At 39.3% G+C, this 15,485-nt stretch overlaps 1 protein-coding gene across 5 annotated transcripts in view; it reads right to left on the reverse strand.

The window, feature by feature from the left end:
• KLHL32 (kelch like family member 32) overlaps positions 1–15,485 on the reverse strand; it is a gene marked incomplete at its 3' end in the record, with an annotated part of 175,979 nt that overhangs the window by 62,012 nt on the left and 98,482 nt on the right. The window lies entirely within an intron of this gene.

Raw genomic sequence — 15,485 nt, forward strand, 5'->3', positions numbered from 1 at the left:
ACTATCTTTTGAAAGCCTTTGAAAGCCCTTCACAATAAAGACTGTGATGGCTATTTGCGCTGGTTAACTTGACTGCATCTGGGATTAACTAAATATCCAAGCTCCTGGACACACCTGGGAGAATTTTTATCTAATTCAGTGATTTGAGGTCAGAAGACCTACTGTAAGTCTGGGCCTCTCTTATGACAACCTATTAGAAGGACAAGAAAGAAGTGTTTGCTCTTTGGCAGTTTGCTCTCACTCTTCACTCGTATTAGAGCCTACTTCTTTGAGATTCTGTCACTTACTGAAGACTAGCCGAGAGGGCCAGTCTTGTGTACTGAACAACTATTGGGATCTTGGACTTTCCACTGGTAGACAGCCATTGTTGGAGTAGAAGGACCACAAACTGTAAGCCAGCCTAATACATCTCCTTTCTATCTATAAACATATATATATATATATATATATATATATATATATATATATATAGGTAGATAGATAGATATAAATATAGATATAGATAGATATCGATACAGATATATATGACTATTATTAAAGAGTATGATAAATATACACATATGTAAAGGGAATTTATTATATATAGTATATATTATATTATATTATATTATATTAATTATATTATATTATATTATATTATATTATATTATATTATATACTACTAAAGTATACTACCAGTTCTATCTGTCCTCCAGAGAACCTGGACTAATGCAAGGAGAGTTATGTGTTCTACCTTTCCTGAAGTTTAGCTCTTTGTCTACTGATAGTAATACAGGAACAGTTAAGTGGGGATTAAGGGTTAACCACAAAACAAAAACCACACTGGCTTCTAACTTTTTCTGAAACTTTTTTTCTTTTCTTTTCTTTTTTTAAATTATTATTTCTTATCGCTTTATTTTAAAAAAAGAGGGATACATTTACAGATTTTTAAAGGCATTTTGGCATAACATTATATGAATAATTTTGTCAGTACTTAATTCTTTTAGAGGTTTGATAGCATGCATAGAAATCACACTAGTTACCATAAGCATGAAGTACATGTAGGACAGAATGTAACATGGAAGCAGATTTCTTGTTGGGTATATATTAAGCATAATGATTTGTGAATACCAAAAACTGCCACAAGGCTATTATCTTAGCTCTTGGATTATTAATGATTTAATACCACATTCTGAGAGGGTGGGTGCTATACATTTTTTTCCCTAAGAAGTACTGGGGCTTTCTTTTTTTTTTTTTTTTGGCCTTTGTTTTTCTTGAGCTTCATATAGTCTGTGAGTTGTTTCTGGGGTGTTCAGAGATTTCTGTTTAACTTAAGTACATCTGTATGTAAAAACAACTCATCCTGTCTTAATAGAATTGAAAGATGAAATTCACATGCAAATCTTTGCTAATGGGTTAATATCACAGAAAAGTCTCATGTCTTGAATATACCAAATCCACCTAAACAGGGACCTTGAACATTCAGAACACCAATGGCCTTCCTTCTGACCTACTCCCAACATTGCAGTCATGCTCTCAAACATACAGTCAGGACTATAGCCATAAAGCTGCATCCCCCACCCCCTCACTGTGAGAGCCAGAATGCACATCTGTCCATAGAAAGCTCGCCTATTGAAATATAACGAGAATGACAGTATCCTTAGCGTCTCCCTATTCTTACTTTATAGTCACTAGTACGTGGGCAGTGTTTGGAAGAGCGGAAGGTCTAGAGGATGCTATGAGACAACCATTTATTCTTTAGACCTATGTAATTAAACCTGACATATTTCTTTCTTTTTCTTAGTTTTCTAAGACTATTAACTCTAACAACACTTAATTCTAGTATAAAATATGTATGTATTCATAATATTTGAGAGTTCAAATGCGTGTTTTTAAATTTGTTTTTACTTAAATTCTCAAATATTATTGGATCATATATAATCCAAGTTCTTTTGTTCAACTAAGAGTCCACATAGTACTTCCTGTATCTCCTTCAGTAGAAGACAACCTCCTGGAGCCTATGTGTCCACTTAGGCAACACACCCATAAAGAAAACCGATTCTCCCTCCCCAAACAGACAATGCGTTTCAGTTGTGCTTCAATCAAGGGTGGAACTTCATGGCCCCCTTTTCCGATCCACCCTGGGCTTCTGGCTAGTTTGATCTTGTCTAGGTCTTGTGCGTGCGGTCCTCACTGCTGTGAGTTCATGTGTGTAAGAAAGAGCCCTGTCATTTGCAGTAAATACAGTGCCACTGCAGACAGCCACAGGCTCTCACAACCTCTCCTTCCTGTCTTCCATGATGATCCCAGAGCTTTAAAAGAGGGTGTGTTCCATTTAAAGCCGAGCACTCCAGTCTCTTACTCTCTTAGGGGTGACTAGTTGAGATTCTCTATACTAAGCGCAGTCTACTACAATAAGAAACTTTTCCCAGGGGAGCTGAGAGAGAAATACACTCATCTGGTAGAGTAGGGAAGGAGAATTTGCTGTTACATCTGGAAGGACTAAATGCTTATTTTTTTTAAATGCCTTTTATCAAAACAGATGCCCACTGAAGTCTACTACAATGCAAGTTGATGGGGGGGGTCTCCTCACACTTTCACTCAAACAACCCTGAATTCTGAGTCATATTGTATCGAAGGAACACAGATGTTATAGGACCAGGTTTTCAAGTCTTAAAATTGTTCTTCAGAGTTTTCGTCTTAGGATTGGTAAGTACAGTGCTGGCAGAAGAGGGGAGGAGACTCTAGTGTGCACTTCAGCACGTCTTTGGGATGGTATACATCTCTGAAGAAGGTTCACCTAATTTGGAGTCCTAAAAAATATTTTGGGGTCCCAGAGCAATACTCTACTGTTTTTCCAAACCCTGCTTTTCAGCTCTTGGAGGAGGGCAGGATCCTGATGCAGTGGCTAGCATCATGCCACAAAGAGGGGAGTGGGCAGAAGCAGAGCTAACTACGGTGCTAAGGAGATGGGAGAGGCACGGAGCAAGTGAAGAAAGTGTGGCTTGAACATGGATTGCAACTGAATACACTTCGCTAGGGCCTTTCTATCCTCACACAACTCTGCTGGGTCTCTTCTATCCTTGCACACCTCTTCTGGGTCTCTTCCATCTATCCTTACACACCTCTTCTGGGTCTCTTCCATCTATCCTTACACACCTCTTCTGGGTCTCTTCTATCCTTACACAGCTCTTTTGGGTCTCTTCTATCCTTACACACCTCTTATGGGTCTCTTCTATCCTTACACACCTCTTCTGAGTCTCTTCCATCTATCCTTGCACACCTCTTCTTGGTCTCTTCCATCTATCCTTACACACCTCTTCTGGGTCTCTTCTATCCTTACACACCTTTTCTGGGTTTCTTCCAGTTACTTGAAAACCCACAACACAAAAGCAGTCAACTTCAAAAGATAATTTTTAAAATGAGGATCTTAAATAACTCTTTTTTTTCTTTTTATTTTCAACTTTTGGATAATATAATTTGACAATGTTTCCCTTACTCCTCCCAGATCCTTTCCATCTCGCTACCCACCCAATTTATGCTTCTCTCGCTCTCTCCTTCTCCCTCCCTCCTCTTTAAAAGCCAAAAACAATGTTCTTTTTGCAGTTTTTATTTTTATTGTCTTTCCTTTTAGTATATGTGTAGTTTCCACATACATTTACGAATGTGAATGTAGGCACATGTGTGTTTGTGGGTGGGTGCCTATATATGTATATATATGTATCCATGGGGAGCCTTAAGGTTATGTTGGGAATGATCCTACATCAAACTTCCATCTTATTCATCAAAGCAATACCTCTCTCAATCAAACACTTAACTCAGCAGCATGGCTAGGCTTCCTAGTCAGCTTGCTCTGGCATCTCATTGCTACTTTCTAAGGCCGGAAGAACAGGAAAACTGAGGCATTTATGTGACATTTACATGGACCCTAGAAACCTAAACTCCAGTACTCATGTCTCCTTCCCCCCCATGTGTGCGTGATATGTACATGACTATGTGGGTATATTCATGTGTGGGGGCACGTGTGTGTGCATGCATGTGTATGCTTGTGGAGGCCAGATGTTCATGCCATGTGTCTTTTTTGTTTTGTTTTGTTTTGGGTTTTTAATTTATTCTTTAGCTCTTTCCCCTTATTTTTTGAGACAGGGTTCTCACTGTACCTGGAACTCTACATGTGGAAAGACAGACTTGCCTCTGAGTTCTAGGATCCACCTGTCTTCCCTACAACACTGGAGTTACAGATAGAGGCTGCCATGCCCCATTTTTATCTGGGTGTTGGGAATTCAGTCTTGCAAAGCAAGCATTTCACCAACAGAGCTGTCTTCTCAGCCCCACTGCATTTTCTCAGAGGTAACTTTTATATCGTCCTCAGAATTATATTAACAGAGCCAAGGATGCTAAGTAGATTTGTGCCATGAACAGCAAAGGGTGTGACCACTGGTACCTGTCTGTGTGAGAGAGAAAGTTTTGAGATGACGATGTTCTGAGTCCTACCTTTTCATTGATTCTTAAGAATATAATGCCCACAAATCTGCAGTCCTTCCTAGCTATGTCACGTTGTCATACACAGCATGATCTCTGTTAGTTCAACTGTGTGCAGTGGGAAATTGAGGGGAATGGAGAACCACCATGACTCCACAGCACATGACCCTCCTATTGGGGTGAACAGGGATCAGTAAGCTTCCAAGAAAACCATGCATGCATAAATTCATCATGCATGTTAATAAGGAAGGGTGGGTAGGAGTAGGCAATGGACTAGAGTGTTTATAGCTGGAACACTGATTTCCTGAAGAGAATGCTCCTGCCGACGTTAGCTACACCAGTCGTCTTGATCACACTATATGCCCAGACTCCTTGTTTACTCTATACTCATCCCTCCCTGTCCAGTGCATGCAATAACTTCAGCCCTGTTCAGCTGTATATATAATAGCCTCTGGTGCCCTATGGCTTCTCTCTCAGATGACCCAGTGTACCTGATCCCAGATTCTTCTGTCTGTCTGTGTGTCTCTGTTGGTGATTTCTTCATTCCCTCACCTCACCAGTCAGGTCACATCACTGATTCAAGGTCAAGATGGAGAACGTAGCCTCTCTAAATATCCATTACTTGGAAGCAGTGCACCAATACATTAGCAGAGGAAGAAGATGAACAAAGTAAAAAGGAAAACACAGAACTGAGTGGCAAAATTCATAATGTAATAGGTCTTTAATCCACATTACTATCCAAGCCATCTTACTTAGCTCAGACTCCATTTTCTCATCATCTGTAAAGGGGAATCCCAGGGATATCCATTCCCACAGCCTACTGTACTAGTATGTCCAAAATGGACCTGTTTCCTGTGAGCCTGCTTCTCCTGTATATTTTTCTAAAAACAATTACAGATTTAGTTTATTTTATGTATATGAAAGTCTGCACACCATGTGTACAGATCTCTTGAAACTGTAGTTATAACTAAACCCCGATCCTCTGCAAGAGGAACAAGCGTTCTTAACTGCTGAATAGCTCTTCTGTATCTTCTAGATTTCTGTATCAGGAGTCCCCACACTGATCTACATTTTCTTTTATCTAGTCAATTGCCTACAGCTATCCATTCTTCCTTATTAACATTTATTTTATTTCATTTATCATCTCAAAAATGACCATTTCTATCTCTGCTATCAAACTTTCAATTTTCTCTTCATGTAACAATCTGACCAGACCATAAACTGTTTACAACTCAGTAATATTTTTTAATAAGAGGAGGGGTACACAAAACCGGGAAGGGAAGTGTTAGGGGTCACCTGGAAGGAGTCAGAGGATAGACTTGGGGGTGAGTAAGCTAATTTCATTGTAGTCATGTATGAAATTTAAAAGAATAAGTGAATGATATCTAAAAACAATAAAATACTTAGATGTATATTTAATAACAAACGATAAAGTTGTACGTAGAACTGTAAGGCATAAAAATGGCCACAAATACATATCTTTTAGGCTTGGTAAGAAATCATTTGCAATGTCAGATCTTTCTAACTTGCCAACTCAATGAAAACCAAATTAAAAACACCATCAGGGGGGTTGTCCATAGCTCCCACAATGCCCCAATTTCAGCAGAAAGTAGCCTGAACCAAAGCTCACGTCTATAAATCTTTTGGGCCCATCATCTCTAACAACCGTTCTATAAAGCCATTTCATACATATATAAATATGCACAACTTTCACAAGGAAAATTTAAAAGCTCAGTAACAGATTCCCATTTGCTTACAGGGAAAAGTTAAAACTCAGGACATTGCACTGTCTTTCAGGACCTGGATCTTTCTAATTCCACAAAGCAGCAACACTAACCAGACTGGCTTGACAACAACTGTGACAACAACCTACACATTCACAACAAAATGGAGAACTACAACAGGCAACGTAAGACACAGTAAGATAGGCAAGTGCCAATCCTTCTAGAGTGTAGTCTTTGGAAAATGGGTTGGTAGGTCAGTCTGTCTGTCTACCTACCTATCATCTATTAATCTATTTATCTACTTATCACCCATCCATCCATCCATCCATCCATCCATTCATCCACCCATCCATCCATCTACCTGTATTCCTCATTCATAAGAAATTAGCACCAGCTGCTTCCTGAGTCTGGGATACTGTTCTTGCAGTTTCAGTTCCATCTTATTCTAAAGGATAGTTTTTATGTCTTGATTAGTTATGGTGAAGCCAGCAAGTAAGGAGTTAAAGTCAGTCTGAGCAGGAGAGATGGCTCAGTTACTAACTGCACTTGCCTCAAAGCCTGAAGCCTCACATTCAACCCCTGGGACAGAAACAATTCCCACAGAGTGTTTTCTGATTTCCACACAGACTGTAGCTGTGTGTGTGTGTGTGTGTGTGTGTGTGTGTGTGTGTGTGTGTGTGTGTGTGCGTATGCTGAAACTGCAGAAATGGTGTTCCAGACTTAGGAAGTCTTTCTTTTCTTTTCTCTTCTTTTCTTCTTATCCTCCTTGTCCTCATCCTTCTCGTCCTCTCTCTTTTTTAAAACAAGTTTTCACCACATATCCCAGGCTGACCTGGAAATCACTATGTAGCCCATGCTAGCCACGAGTACAGTCTTCCTACCTCTGCCTCCCAAGTGCTTGGGGAAACAGCTGTCAGCTACTACACCCAGCCTCATTCTAACCTTTGTCATGTACAAAGACAAAGCCAGCATTCACTGCATTTTCCAACTGGAGAACCTGGAAATAATAATTCCAATCGACAATACAGACAATAGACTATAAGTGTGATATACACAGTAGTCATGTAGATTGCAAGCATTCTTCTCTGAGAAAAAATATATTTTAACAGCCACAAATTTCATTCAATCCAAAAAATAACAATTTCTCCATTAACTGACTACTTGAACCAAAATATTTTGACATTTTTCAAGTGATATTCACCTTAATTATGAGATGGTTTCCATTCCCTTACATTGTGTGACTTTGAAATCTCTAAGCACATAGGTGGAGGCACAAGGCTTGAATAAAAATCACAGCTCAGCAACAAGACAGTCTCTGGAGTAAAAGAAAGCCTTTCTTTTCTTTCTAAAAGGATTTTATTTCTGTCACACTGTTTCCCATTTGAAATTTCATTTTTATCCAGAACTATGGTGCACACACTGTTGTTCTTTGGGGAATATTTTTAAATAATATTTATTTTTCCTTGGTTCAGGGCTATTTGGCTTCTCTTTTCCCTTAAATTTGTTTATTATGATATGAATGGCAAATTAAACTGCAGAACATCCACAAAGTGTGTTCCCAGTACTGTATTAGCTATGGAATAAATACTATCTTTTCGATTTCAATAATTCTAAAAACTTACATACTTCCCACATTTGGTCTTTTTCATGGCTCATTTCTTAATAGAGTTATTCTCAAGATTAACTTGAAAAAGTCATAAGAGGAAAAAAAATCCACAAAAAAACTAAATACTGTCTTACTTTGGGTGATAGTCTATATAATTACCTCTTTAAGGTCATATGGTTAAGACATGATGGGAGGGAGCAAGCGGGCCTGAGATGTATGATTGACCCTGTTGCCTTCCTGTCATCTTCCCCAAACACAGAAGACAAGAAAATGACCACCTTGGCCTCTCTGATGTCTTTTCATGGGTATCAAGTAATGGTGTGATTAGCCAAAATTTCAATTCATCTCCTAATATTTTAGTTAAGCTGATAGTGACATTTATATGACAACTTTACTCTGTAATTCAAAGTAGCAATGAACCTACCCATCAGATAATGGAATCCAGATTCATTTACATCCCACTGATCTTCTTGGATGGTAAAAATAGGAAATCTTCTATGTAAAGTCTGATATGCACAGGAACCACGACTCAGCTCCGGTGTGCCATAAGGGAAGGATGCGGCCTCTGGACCATCTGCAGTACAAGCTGACATCCATGTTTCAAAAGCCTAAACTATGGAGTTTGGGCTACTCTGATGTCTCCCGGGCCGGTCAGTCACTTTTTATCCACCAAGCACTACACTTTAATCACAGTCCTGACAGAGGCATAAATTGTTATCGTGTGATGACATCTACTGTGTTCTACACCAATGCCTGCCTCAAAATGTGACACCTCAAACCCAGGGGTCTGTTTAACTAACAAGATTCAAGGAACCTGATGGATCTGGTTTCATTTCATAGTAGGACACCTGCATGACTCAGTGCCTGGATAACAGCTATTTCTCTTGTTCTTGCATTTAGTTCTAAGAATGCCCCTGACTTGCGAAAGAAAAACAAGCACCAACAACCCCTACAATCAGTGCGGAAAACTATGGCTAAGATTGAGGATAATGCTAAATATTACTGAAGGGGAAATAAAGTAAGCAGAAGTACCCTGTTTTTTATTTCCAGAATTTTTTACCTCTAAGATGATCAAGTTGGGTAAAATTTCACACACTTTTTTTTTTTTTTTTTCTGTGCTGTGCTGAAAGAAAGGTCACCCTTGGTAGAAGTCAAGAAAGTATAAAATGACTCAAAACTATTCCAAAGATCACAATATTCTGTAGAAAACCATCATGACTTGGTTGGCAGTTATAACAACTCAAAGTGAAATTAAAATTTCACTTTTTTTTTTTTAACAGCAGAAAGCACATTTAATTCCACATGTATTGATTGGGGATTGGGCACCAATCAAATTAGAAGAGATTTGAGTCCACAGCTGGGGGTGGTGCTCTGCACTGCTAGGGACTGGGACCAGTGCCTTTACAGTGCGAGTGAGTTCTGTTTCTTCCCCGTCAGTCGGGAAGTCCTTCCAGGCTGTTCTAGGAAATGCTACTTGAGAAAGGCAAGCTTGAGCAAGCTAGCATTGCCTGCAGAATTCATGGCCCTCAGAATTCAATATGACCTCATTTGAGGCCCAAAGACAATCCCTACCATTGTGTGTGTGTGTGTGTGTGTGTGTGTGTGTGTGTGTGTGTGTGTGTGTGTGTGTGAACTAAATGACATCTTCTCTCTTTGGTACTAGACAGGAGGTTTTTCTGTGGTACAATGAGCCTGGGTGTTGTTTCTGTTCACCCAGGAAGAAGTGTAAAGAATGCCTGAGTTGGTTTTCAGTGTACACACCAACTGTGGGGCCGGTAGGTATGACCAAGGTGCATTACTTCCCATTGGAGAGTGTCTTGGAGAAAAGGTTCTTTCAGACCTGTGATAGCACCAATGCAGGCACATGCAAAGCAGCCCCAGGGAGGAGTCCTAGACTGGCAACAGTGGACACAGCGCAAGGCATCATGGGAACTGGTGAGGACTGAGTTACCATCTACAAGTGGGAAACATCTCATCCTAGCACAGGGCAGGGGTGACAATGCCTAGGTGGGAGCAGAGGTTTGGAAAGGATGGATTTGTTGATTCTTTTTATAGTTCTTTTTGTCTGTATTTGGTTGATTTCAGCTCTGAGTTTGATTATTTCCTGCCATCTACTCCTCTTGAATGTATCTGCTTCTTTTTGCTCTAGAGCTTTCAGATGTGCTGTCAAGTTGTTAGTGTATGCTCTCTCCAGTTTCTTTTTGGAGGCGCTCAGTGCTATGAGTTTTCCTCTTAGCACTGCTTTCATTGTATCCCATAAGTTTGGGGATATTGTCCCTTCATTTTTAATAAATTCTAAAAAGTCTTTAATTTCTTCCTTGACCAAGCTGTCATTGAGTACAGCATTGTTTAGCTTCCATGTGTATGTGGGCTTTTTGTTGCTGTTGTTATTATTGAAGACCAGCCTTAGTCCATGATGATCTGATTGAAAGCATGGGATTATTTTGATGTTCTTGTATCTGTTGAGGCCTTTTTTGTGATCGACTATATGGCCAGTTTTGGAGAAGGTACCATGAGGTGCTAAGAAGAAGGTATATTCTTTTGTTTTAGGATGAAATATTCTATAGATGTCTATTCAATCCATTTGGTTCATAGCTTCTGTTAGTTTCACTGTGTCTCTGTTCAGTTTCTGCAACCATGATCTGTCCATTGATGAAAGTGGGGTGATGACGTCTCCCACTATTATTGTGGTGTAAAATATGCTCTGAGCTTGACTAGAGCTTCTTTTATGAATGTGGGTGCTCTTGTATTTGGAGCATAGATGTTCAGGATTGAGAGTTCATCTTAATAGATTTTTCCTTTGATGAGTATGAAGTGTCCTTCTTGTCTTTTTTGATGACTTTTGTTTGAAAATCTATTTTATTCGATATTAGGATGGCTACTCCAGCTTGTTTCATGAGACCATTTGCTTGGAGAATTTTTTCCCAGCCTTTTACTCTGAGGTAGTGCCTGTCTTTGTTGCTGAGATGTTCTGTATGCAACAAAATTCTGAATTCTGTTTATGTATCTAGTTTGATAGTCATGTCTTTTTTTTTTTTTTTTTTTTTTTTTTTTTTTTTTTTTTTGGAGAATTGAGTCCATTGATGTTTAGGGATATTAAGAAATAGCAATTGTTGTTTTCTGCTAATTTTGTTATTATAGGTAGAGTTATGTTTGGGTGCTTTTCTTCTTTGGTGTTTGCTGCAAGAGGATTAGTTTCCTAATTTTCCTAGGGTGAAGTTTCCTTCTTTGTGGCAGAGTTTTCCATCTATCATTCTTTGTAGGGCTGGATTTGTGGACAGATAATGTGTATGTTTGTTTTTATCCTGGAATATCTTGGTTTCTCCATCTATGCTGATTGAGAGTTTTGCTGGATATAGAAACCTGGGCTGAAACTTGTGTTCCCTTAGGGTCTGTATGATGTCAGTCCAGGATCTTCTAGCTTTCATAGTCTTTGTTGAAAAGTCTGGTGTAATTCTGATTGGTTTACCTTTATATGTTACCTGTCCTTTTTCTCTTACTGCTTTTAATATTCTATCTTTGTTTTAAGCATTTGTTGTTTTGACTATTGTGTGTCAAGAAGAATTTCTTTTCTGGTCCAGTCTATTTGGAGTTCTATAGGCTCCTTGTATGTTCGTGGTCACCTCTTTTTTTTAGGTTAGGGAAATTTTCTTCTATAATTTTGTTGAAGATATTTACTGTGCCTTTCAGTTGATACTCTTTGCCCTCTTCTACACCTATTATCCTTAGATTTGGTCTTCTCATTTTATCCTGGATTTCCTGGATGTTTTGGGTTAGAATCTTTATGATTTTCTATTTTCTCTGACTGTTGTATCAATGATTTCTATGGTATCTTCTGCCTCTGAGATTCTCTCTTCCATCTCTGTATTCTGTTGGTGATGCTAGTATCTATGAGTCCCGATGTCTTTCCTAGGTTTTCCAACTTCAGGATTGTCTCCTTTTGTGTTTTTTTATTGTTTCTATTTCTGTTTTCAGTTCCTTCTTCTGATTGTTTGTGCTTTCCTGTAGCTCTTTAAGTGATTTTTGTGTTTCCTCTTTAAGGGCTTCAACTTGTTTGTGTGTGTTCTCATGGTTTCCTGTACTTCTTTAAGTGTGTTATTTATGCACTTCTCAAAGATCTCCATCATCATTGTGAAGTATGATTTTAAATCTAAATCTTGTTTTTCTGGTGAGTTGAGATATCCACTATTTGGGGTGGTGGGAGAACTGGGTTCTGATGTTGCCAGGTTGTCTTGGTTTCTGTTTCTTAGAGTCTTGTGCTTGCTTGCTATCTTGATATAGGTGATGCTAGGTGAACTTGTTGTCTCTCACTGGAGCTTGTCTCTCTTGTAGGTTTGTGGGCCCATGGTCTTCAGAGGGAGGTTGTTCCTGGGTGTTCCTCTCTCAGGGTAGGCTGTGAGTTCTGATGGCAGAACCCAGTCCTGATGTTCCGGGGCCGGTTCTGGCCTTGGGCCAGAAGTATGTCCTCCCAGGCAATAACTCTGCTTGTATCGAAAGAGTTCTGAGCACCCTCTCTTTTCCACTTAGGATGGAGAGCACTCCTGCAGCTCTTCCTAGCTCCTGGTGACCTGTTGGCAGACTGCAGGTCCTGATGTTCTTGGGCCGGAAGTGTCATGTCAGCGGCTTATTGAGACCCAGTGCCAAGTATGATACAGTAAGTAGCTAAGACACTTTGTTACTGACTAAATTCAAATACTTATGATTGGATTACATCTTTACAAAACTACATTATGTTGCAAACATACACTATCTATTTAATTGACGAAGCTCCCATCTCTGTACCAGTGTTCTGCAGAGTATGGTTGGTTTAGCATGGAGATTGTGAAGCTATCTGGGGGCTCTGGCCCAGCACCACTCAGCACCACTAGAACATATAACAGTGCAAATGCCTAGCCTCAGGAGAAGGTCAACACACAAAGCATGCCTGATCCTGTAGGTGTGTCACTGCCACAATACTGCAAAATTGAAAGCCAAATCATTATCAGTCAGGAAACATTTACAGCAAAGAGTTACTCTTCCCAACTCAGGATTTTCAAACCCTACAGTCTCCTAATCAGCATTGGCTGTAACTGAAAAATATTTGTTGTATTACGAATTTAAAAAGAAAGCAAGTTGTAAGGCATATCCACAACTGTCAGAGAAAGAAGTAAGATCTTGGTCACAGGTATAACTTAACAATGAGAAAGATGATGTCACGTCCTTGATCTAAGCTCAAGGAATTATCTTCAGATGCTATCTAGGAACAGGTAAACAGAGAAGAATGCCCACCTGTGGCCAACAATGGCTGGTTGCTACAGTGCATCTCCTGAATGACTCAAACATATTACAAGTCCAATTGATTACAGATAAGTATTTGGATCGTAAATTTATATTTCCAGTCTCCTTCACTGGGTCAAAAAAGCATCAGTGTCATCTTTAGTTTGGAATCTTAGCAGAAGAACATGATTCGAAGTAGGCCCAGGCCAGTGGACAATATTTCGAGTCAAATTTCCATATCTAAATACTAGGAAATGTGATCATGCTTTCCAGGAACCTGAAGAGCGTTCTGAAAACGCATGTCCAGCGTCATCCACAGACTTGTGTCTAACCTACAGTGGCTATTGTAATTGTTATTTCCCCTAAAACTGCTGCCAAGGGTGCTTCAGCCAGAGCTTTGTCTGCTATACCAATTTTACTCCCTTACCAGGTAAAAGGAAGGGAATGGTGACTGTCTAACAAAACTTGATTTGTCTGCCAGTATCCTCAAAAAACCACAGCTTCCATGTAAAACTCATGTGGATAAAATGCTTTACTGTTCCTTGCACATAAAACTTCACTGTTGAGCCTTCCTGCTTTTCTAACTAAAAAATAAGGGTGACTTTTACATTTCCTTTCTATTTCTTGTTTGGAAATCACTGAATCTTAATCATGCTTGCCCCCACTCTTTCTTGCTGTTTCTGAAGACCCTCCATCTCCAGAGCTACTACATGCAGTTCTCTAGGATGGTACCTGCCTGCTTTGGGGACCCAAGGTCCAAAGGCTTTCCTTTCTCTCTTTCGTTCTCTATGTTGCTCTTCCCTGCAGCTGTACAGCTGGCCTTTCCTATGGTTTTTCATTCGAGTTTTAGTAAAATGGTCCCTGGGCATTTTTAAAAAGAAAAAGGAAACTAACTTTAGTGATAAGCAAGCAGACCAGACTGAGACAATATAGTGGACCACAAAGATGTGTCTGTTACTATAATATGCACAGTTTCTTGGGCAGAAAAGGCACATTGAGCTGTTCAAGGATGGGGAGCTGCATTTCTTTATGACCTTATTTGAAAGATAAAGTCCTTGGGGAAATACAATTTATTCAGATTATCAAGACCCTGCTGTGCAAATCTACAGTCTGGGAGCGCACTATGGAGATCAAAAAATATTTACTTTATTCTGTTGGGTATAAAAGCTTTTAATGAATGCATAATTAAGACAAAAAAAGTGTATACAGCTTTAGAAATTCCATGGCTGAGACGAGCCATTAAATATCTCAGGCACCATACCCGATGTGACTCCACCTGTTTCCTCTTTGGATTACAACCTAGTTATAAATCACAGCATTGCGTGACTACCCGATCCGATGCAGCAGGGAAGGACTGTATTCCCGGAGTCAAGGAAGCAGCCCTAAAGGCACTAGCTTGGATATATGGCGGGGGTTGGCGTGAGTTAAGACGGACAGATATAAAGAGCCCAACTTTTAATAGCCTTGGAATGAAGCATGTATGAAAATAAGTGATCATGCTTACCAATGTATGTAAAGGGGCTATGAGTTTTCTCAGTACTACATAGGGGTTGATAGGATTCTCAAATTGTTAAGGAAGAAAATAAGCATTTCACTCACTGACCATGGAGATCAGACTTATTTATCATGTGGTAAAATAATGTAAGCCCAGGTATTGTGTGTGTAAATACATACAGTAATATATTTACACATATAAAATATATAAAGACATATTTATACACAAACATGTAAATACTTCTGAATAGCCTTAAGTAACTGTACATTCATATGCTAATAAGAATATACATTTTATATGCAGTGATTAAAGGAAAACAAAGTATTATAATTCAAAAGGCACAAGAAAAAAACAACCTGTTCTAATTCTGGCAGTCTTAGAAGACATATTTAAATATTTTTTGTGCTATATAGCAGAGGAATTCTACAATTAGGTTACTGGTACATTTTCATAATCAATTGTATGCATAATATCTGAGGCTCATGAATAATTTTATATTGTTCTTTGGGAAAGTTTCTTAGTAAGCTAGAATTTTAGGAGGGAGGGGCACGGGAATATGGCCATTCTCAGGAACTAATAACGCTGACCTCAGTCATTGTGAGCTTCCAAATAGTCCTTCAAATTTCACCATTGCTTACTTAGCATGTAAGCACAGGAAAAATGTCCCACCATGCTGACTCTTGTTTCTCCAGGACCTGTGTTGGAGGAGACCTTGCATGTACTATCTAATTGAATCCCTCAACAGTATCAAGGGGTGATTTGCATAAAGGATACTGAATCTACTTCACGAACTAGGAGTGAAGGGCAAAAAGGTTGAGGTCAGGTGACTTTGGGTTATGAGCTGTGTCACAGGGAGACATAAATCAATGCAGGAGAAGATAGATAAATGAAGGCTCACAGTTGAAGAGGCATCTAACTCAAACTGAGCACATTCCCTGGTCAG

The sequence above is a fragment of the Micromys minutus genome, assembly GCF_963924665.1.
Source record: "Micromys minutus genome assembly, chromosome: 26".
NCBI classification, from domain to species: domain Eukaryota; kingdom Metazoa; phylum Chordata; class Mammalia; order Rodentia; family Muridae; genus Micromys; species Micromys minutus.